General features: G+C 39.5%; 1 pseudogene; it reads right to left on the reverse strand.

Annotated features, from left to right (window-relative positions):
* Nucleotides 1–6,069: 6,069 nt before the first annotated feature.
* LOC132254957 (putative disease resistance RPP13-like protein 1) lies at nucleotides 6,070–7,858 on the reverse strand (annotated as a pseudogene).

The following is a 7,858-nucleotide window of genomic DNA, read 5'->3' on the forward strand; positions in this document are numbered from 1 at the left end:
GAGAGACAAGAGAGAGAGATTTAATATATATATAGTGTTCAAAATAGATGTAGTCAGGCTGTAATAACAGCTGGTAAAAAAATAACAAATCAATAACAATAAAGTTAACAACAAGTGGGCTTCATCTCGTGACATCAATAACCAACTCCTCTTTTCTTGCTTATCATCCCCCCTCAAGTGAAAGGGTCTTGGAGCTATACAAAGCTGAGATTTGAGGGACAAGAACCTTGAACTTGTGAGATGCTTAGTCAATAAATCTGTTGGCTGCTCTTCAGTGGGAACAAAGTGCAGCTGTATCTTTCCTCTCATGACTTGATCTCGTATAAAATGAAGGTATATTTCTATGTGTTTAGTTCTAGCATGAAACACAGGGTTCTTTGCCATATGGTAAGCACTGATATTATCATACCAAAGGAGAGGTATGGCAGGTATTGGCACACATAGCTCTTGCAGTAAGGCTTGCATCCAAACAATCTCAGCAGTAGCGAAAACAAAGCCATGATACTCAGACTCTGCACTACTGCGAGACACTACTTTTTGTTTGGTAGAGGACCAAGAGACTAAGTTACCTCCTAGATAAACTAGATATCCACTTGAGCTGCGCCTATCATCAAGGTGAGCACCCCAATCTGCATCTATGAATCCCTCTATTGTCAAGTTACTTAAAGTACTTAACAAGAGCCCATCTTGCATTGTTCCTCTTAGATACCGAAGTATTCATTTGACTGAGAGCCAGTGAGTTGTGGTTGGTTGTTGCATAAATTGGCATGCCTTATTGACAACAAAGGCTATGTCAAGTCTTGTCAAGGTAACATACTGAAGTGCCCCTACTACACTTCGATAATGAGTAACATCTGCCATAGGATCTCCATCAAATTTAGACAAGTTCTTCCCAATAGCACCAGGTGTTTTTGCCGGTTTGGTATCAAACATTTCAGTTCTATGAAGCAGATCTGAAATGTATTTGGTTTGGCTCAAAGTCATAGATCCTTCATTGTAAGAAACCTCTATATCGAGAAAGAATGAGAGTTGACCCAAATCTCGTAAGGCAAAAACTGAATCAAGTTTAGCTATGAGAGACGAAATCTGTGTGGAGGAGCTGCCCGTTACGAGTATATCATCAACATAGACAAGAACTATCAAAGTAGTAGCCTTACCAAAGTGCAAAAACATAGAACTATCAGTCCGAGACATGCTGAATTCCCACTGAAGAAGAGCAGAGCTGAGTCTTTGAAACCAAGCTCGTGGGGCTTGTTTTAAGCCATATAAAGCCTTCTTCAATCTACACACTCTATTTGGGAATTGAGTGTCAAAGTATCTAGGAGGCTGAGACATATAGACTTGTTCTTCTAGCTCACCATTGAGGAAGGCATTGTGAACATCAAGTTGTCAAATTTCCCACTTAAAACTGAGAGCAACAGTAAGTATGATGCGAATAGTGACAGCCTTAACTACTGGACTAAAAGTCTCAAAATAGTCTAGACCATGAGTCTGATTATATCCTTTTTCCACAAGCCTAACTTTATACCTCTCTATACTCCCATTTGGCTTATATTTCAGTTTATACACCCACTTACAGCCAATCACATTGACATTGGGTGGTTTTTCAGCAAGATCCCAAGTATGGTTTCTATGAAGAGCATCAATCTCCATTTCCATAGCTTTAGTCCAATTTGGATCTTTGAAGGCTTGTTTGAGAGTAGATGGTTCTGAAACCTTTATGGCAGAGAGATCAAGAATGGTCCTTTTCTTGGTTATACCACGCATGGACCTTGTTGTCATTCGTGGAGCAAGAGCAGTGACTTGAGGTTCTGGAATAGATTTAGGTGGCAAATCTGTAACAGGAGAAGAACTAGATGTGTCCAGAGGTGAAGAAGAGGTTGTAGGAATAGGACTTTCACTTGTAGATAGAGAATGAGAATCTATGGAAGCATGACTGATTTTTGAATCTAGGAGAAGACATAGAGTAGGAAAAGAATGAGGAGTTATAAGGGCAGGGGTAGAGCCTTCTACTGAAGTATCATTAGACGAATTGGAAGACTTGGACTGAGCAAGTGGGAAAGTTGATTCATCAAAGACCACATGGGGAGTAATATAGACTCTTCCAGTTGCATAATCAAGACATAAAAACCCCTTGTGATTCAAACTATAGCCAAGAAAAAGACATTGGACAGATCTGTACTGTAATTTATGAGTGTTGTATGGTCGAATGAAAGGATAACAGAGGCAGCCAAATACACGAAGAGATTTATAATCAAGATGCTTTCTAAAAAGAGTGAAGTAAGGAGAGTCATACTTGAGAACTTTGCTTGGCATTCCATTGATAAGAAAAGTTGATGTTTGAAAAGCGTAGTGCCAGTACTTCATTGGTAAGGAAGCATGAGATAACAAAGCCAACCCAGTTTCAACTACGTGTCTGTGCTTTCGCTCAACTCTACCATTTTGAGCTAAGTTGTATGGACAGGAAAATCGATGGGCAATACCAACTGCTTGAAGAAAAGACATAAAAGATCGAAATTCTCCACCATTATCAAACTGTAAGCACTTAATTTTGGTGTCAAACTGATTCTCCATTTGAAGCTTGAATCGCTTAAAGATGGGAAGGGCCTGATCCTTTGTTTGTAATGAATAAAACCAAATATACCTGGAATAATCATCTACAAAAAGAATGAAATATTTCGCTCCAGATGTAGATTTAATTGAGGCAGGTCCCCAAATATCAATATAAACAAGTTCTAAAGGTTTAGATGCACGAAAATTTGAGAGCTGAGTGGGTAGTCTATGACTTTTAGCTAACTGACAATCAGAACAAACAATAGATTTATATTTCCCAGAAGCAACATTACAAGTATTCATGACTTTTGAAACAATGTCAGAACCAGCATGACTTAGTCTATTGTGCCATAACTCTGCTTTATTTTCAACAGTACTAGAAAATTGGGAATGAAAAGCAGAAGCATTATTAATACTACTATAAGGTTTCTCGTTGCTGAACATAGGAAACTTGTAAAGCTCATTTTTCAAGCTTGCCTTGAGCAAGAACCATCTTCGTATGTCGATCCTTCACAAAGAAAGCATTAGAATGAAACTCAATCAAGGCATTATTATCTGAGCATAACTTAGCCACACTAAACAAATTAGCTGAGATAAAGGGAACATGAAACACCTTCTTGAGTTGAAAAGAATGTGTATGAGAATGAAGTTGTTTAGAGCCAATATTGGAAATGGAGAGATGCTTACCATTCCCAATAGTGACTCTATATGTTCCCGTGTATGGTGAAGTACTGGTGAGATTCCCCAAATTCTGAGTCAGATGGTGACTTGCTCCAGAATCCAAATACCAACTCTCATCTGCAGGACTATTAGAAGCAGAAGCAACCATAGCAGGTATATTGTTTTGATTCCCATTATTCAAAGAATGAGAAATAGTAGTCTGACCACCTTGAAAAGAGATATCAAACCCGTGATAACAGATCTGAGCAGTGTGGCCAAACTTACCACATAACTGACACTGAGGTTTCTCACTTGGACTGGAATTTTGCCTTCCACCTTGTCCATTTCTACCTCCACGTCCACGACCTCTGTAGGTGTAATTATTGTTATTTGGAGAGTAGCCTTGTCCACGACCTCCATTAAACTTCCTTCCACCACCTCTGTTATTAGAGGAAGAGGCATAATTGGCAGACATTTGTTCAATCGAGCTTTGTTGCTCAAGATGATGCTCAAAGGCTAATAGCATACTATGTATAGCTTTAAGAGAGATCTTATCATCTCTAATGTTGATAGCAGTAACAACAGCATTATAGTCGGATCCAAGACCTCCAAGAAGATTCATAACCTAATCTTGTTCTAAGACAGGTTCTCCAATAGCAGCTAGATTATCAGCAGCTCCTTTGATCTTCATTATGTAGTCTATCATCGACATTGATCCTTTCTTTGTGGATTGTAATTCGAGTCTGAGTTGCATTATCCTAACTCTTAAAGAAGATGAAAAAAATACTTTCCAAGGCATTCCAAGCAGAGTGAGAAGTATTATGGCCTATGATCTGTGCCATGATACCTGGTGTGAGCGACGAGTAGATCCAACTGAGGATTGTTCGATCTTGTCTCCTCTAAGCAACAAAAGCTGGATTGATCACTCCTGGACTCAGATCTTTCTCTGGACAGATAGAGGTTCCATCAATGAAATCCTCAAAGCCATTAGCAAAAACGACATTATCAATCTGAGATCTCCATAGGATGTAATTCGTCCGATCAAGTTTCACAGGCAGAGTGTGATTAAGCATCTGATAGGAAGGAATGGACGCCATTGTTGAGCTTTGTCCAGATCCAATCGAACTAGAGGAAGAAGAAGATTGTGTCGGAGTAGAGGCCATGTTTGGATTGAGAGAAACAGAGAGAAAGTGAAAAAAAGAAGAAAAATTCAAACCTTGAATGAAAGCTCTGATACCAAGATAGAAAAGCTGGAGCTGAAAACTCTATTCTCTTTGTTAGAGAGACAAGAGAGAGAGATTTAATATATATATATATATATAGTGTTCAAAATAGATGGAGACAGGCTGTAATAACAGCTGGTAAAAAAATAACAAATCAATAACAATAAAGCTAACAATAAGTGGGCTTCATCTCGTGACATCAGTAACCAACTCCTTTTTTCTTGGCTTATCAGCTTCTCTGGATTAGCGTAGTCTTCTGTCCTCAAAATTTTAAGATTGCAATGTACCCCTTGCTCCTCCCACAAACATCTCAGCTAACCACAATCCTTTATCACCAATTCTTACAGGGCTACCAAGGATCTCGTAAATCCGATCCTCACACAAGTCAATCTCAAAATCATTTCGAGATTTAGAGTACTGAGGGAGGTGGGATCAAACTCACCTCTCAGCATTGCCTCATCACATTCTTTTATATTTAATTCACCGAGAGATGCAAGTTCTGGAAGTCGACACGCCAATTCTGGACATTCTGACACATGAAGCTCCACCAGGCACTACAGGCATTTTGGTAATTCTCCAATCGGTTTGGGACATTTTCTTATTACAAACCTCTGAAAGCAAGGAAAGGCTCCTACATCTCCCATAATGAAATTAGAATGAGACCAACTTTCCCATTCCGGCATATCCACAGACCTTAATTCCTTCAAAGATGCAAAAGGATTTGTACACTCTCCATAAAATTCAGCACCTATGCTTTAAACTTCGCTCATGCCTCCAATCCGCAAAACTTCAAGCAAAGGTAGTCCACCTAGAGTTGGTAATAACAAGCATTTTTTACAATTTTGGAGGGTTAGGCTCACCATTTTTGAAGAGGGATCCCCTATCCAACTTGGAAAATTTTTGTATGAGGTTGTAAGGACTCCAAGACATACAATTCATGTACACCATTTTGTGAATCCCAAAATTCATTACACCACTCCATTATTAACTCTACAATTTTTCGTTTATCTTTTAAATTAGCATCTCTTGCATCTTTAACATTCACTGTCTCGTGCAACCCGTAAATAGAAAGCACTCCTTGGAGATTCAAAAGGTTCTTCAATTCTCTGATTCCTAGCCCTCCACTTTTGCTCACAATAAATTTGGACTATGTTTGCAAATTTGTGAGGTTGCCTACTTGGAAAGGCATTTCTTGTAGTTCACTTATATCAATAAGATTAAGATGCCGAAGGGTTTATTAGCTTTCCAATCCCTATAGGCAATCTAGTGAGTTGATAACAATTACGTAACATCAATGTTAATTTGTAAATTATAAAGATGACCCATCGAATCATGTAGCTTTTTTATTGAACAATCGGAAAGATTAAGATACCGTAGATGTTTTAACTCACCAATTGAATCCGATAGCTCACTTATGTAAAGGCCAACCAAAGATAGTACCCGTAAGCATCCCATTCCCATTAGAAGGCCATGTAGCACTTTCATAAATATATAGCCCTTCTCCATATAACCCTAAATATTTATTGGTAATGCTATTAATGTTCGGAAATTCTTCACCTTACCAAAAGCTTCAAATTTTCTGGCAACCACATATCTTTGACAAATGAAAGATGAATGTCGAGATCTTTTAGAAATAGTATGTTGCTTATTGTTTTCCAATTTGTCCTCCAAATTGAAACATACATCTCTAGTGACAAATTGAGCAAGATCATGAATAAGTTCATGCATCACAAATCGTGATGAATTAAGATTTGATTGTTGAAAAAATGATCTTGCAAATAATTCATGAAAGAATTCGGTGCCTATCTCCTCCATCTGCTTCTGTCTTTTCACTTGGTGTAAAAATCCCTCTCCCATCCACAGCAAGACTTATTCATCCACCTTGAAATGGTAATTCTTTGGAAATATAGAGCAATAAACAAAGCAGCGCTTCAAATGAAAAGGGAGACGATGATAACTCAATTTAAGAGCTGGAAGAATAGTGTTATTCTCTTCTGGTAAGTCCCATATCTTGCTTTTCAGTATATCCTCCCATGCATCATGATTTAGTTTGCGCAACATTCCCCCCAAGGCCTTTGCGGCCAAAGGTAGCCCTTTGCACTTTTTCACTATTTCTTCACCAACAACCCTCAGGTGTGGATGAGTATCAAAGTTTCTTGTAACTAATGCTCGCTGGGCAAACAAAAGACAAGCACTCATCATTGGATAACTCCTTGAGGGGATAGGCTGAGCTAGCTCCGATGGCTGATACAACCCCTTGATTACGAGTTGTGACAATAACCCTGCTGCCTGGTGCTCCAGTCCTCATTGGAGTGTACAAAATATCTCATTTATCCTCATTGGAGTGTACAAAATATCTCATTTATCACAATTCTGATTCCAAACATCGTCTAAAACAAGAAGAAACTTTTTTCCACAGAGTTGCTCTTTCAAACTTGAAGCTGGTTGAGATCGTTGACATCGGATATACCAGAAGCAATAGACTGAGGAATTGTCTTGGTTACCCTCAAGACATCAAAATCATCAGAGACAAGCCCAAACTCTTAGATCAAAATGACTCTTCGCTTTGTCATCATTATAGGCAAGCTGAGCAAGAGTAGTTTTGCCCACGCCTCCCATGCCAATTATGGGAATTACACGGACTGCATCAGCACTTGGCTCATGATCATGGAGCAACAAGTCGAGTATGGCTGTTTTATCTGTTTCCCTACCACAAACACGGGATTCATCTACCAAACATGTGGTGGGTAGTATTTCCCTTGTTGTGGTAGACCTCCCTGCAGCTATATCCTCTGCTAAATGGAGATCATTTTTCTGTGCAGAAATGTCTTGCAATCTGGAAGTGATATCCTCTATCTTGGACCTCATCGATCTTCACATTGAACTTAACAGCACTTGGAGTCAAACTAGTACAAGAAGAAGGGATGAGTACTCTCCGTACCTTACTTGTGCTAGCTTGAGTTTCGGCCATCAACTTGCGCCCCAAAGCTTCAGTGGCGAAGTCGTCGAGGATGTCCTCCACATCGTAAGCCAATACTCTAAGGTCGTCGAGCCACACTTCACCCGCACTGCATGAATTTTCAGCAATGTTCTCTTCCACTTCTTGATATCAGCAAGGACTTGCTCTTGACCGGCGAACTGGAGCAGTTCAGAGGAGGCCAACTTGTCAAACAAAGTCTCAATGAAAGCAGTGAGTACAGCCTCTCCAACAAAAGCCATGGTATCCTTGTGGGTAAAAGAAGGAAGTAAGAGGAATCAAAACTCGAAATCTCCAGAACAACAGAACCGGAAAGGATTTGGTTGTTAGATTGAAAACGGTGAAGAGAGGAATCTGCACTTTGGGTAGTGGTGGGGACCGAGACAGAGTGTTAATAGGAAAAGCCGTGGAGCATCATTTTGGAATTGGAGAACAGGAACACCCA

This window comes from Vitis vinifera, chromosome 13, assembly GCF_030704535.1.
Source record: "Vitis vinifera cultivar Pinot Noir 40024 chromosome 13, ASM3070453v1".
Classification (NCBI taxonomy): Eukaryota; Viridiplantae; Streptophyta; class Magnoliopsida; order Vitales; family Vitaceae; genus Vitis; species Vitis vinifera.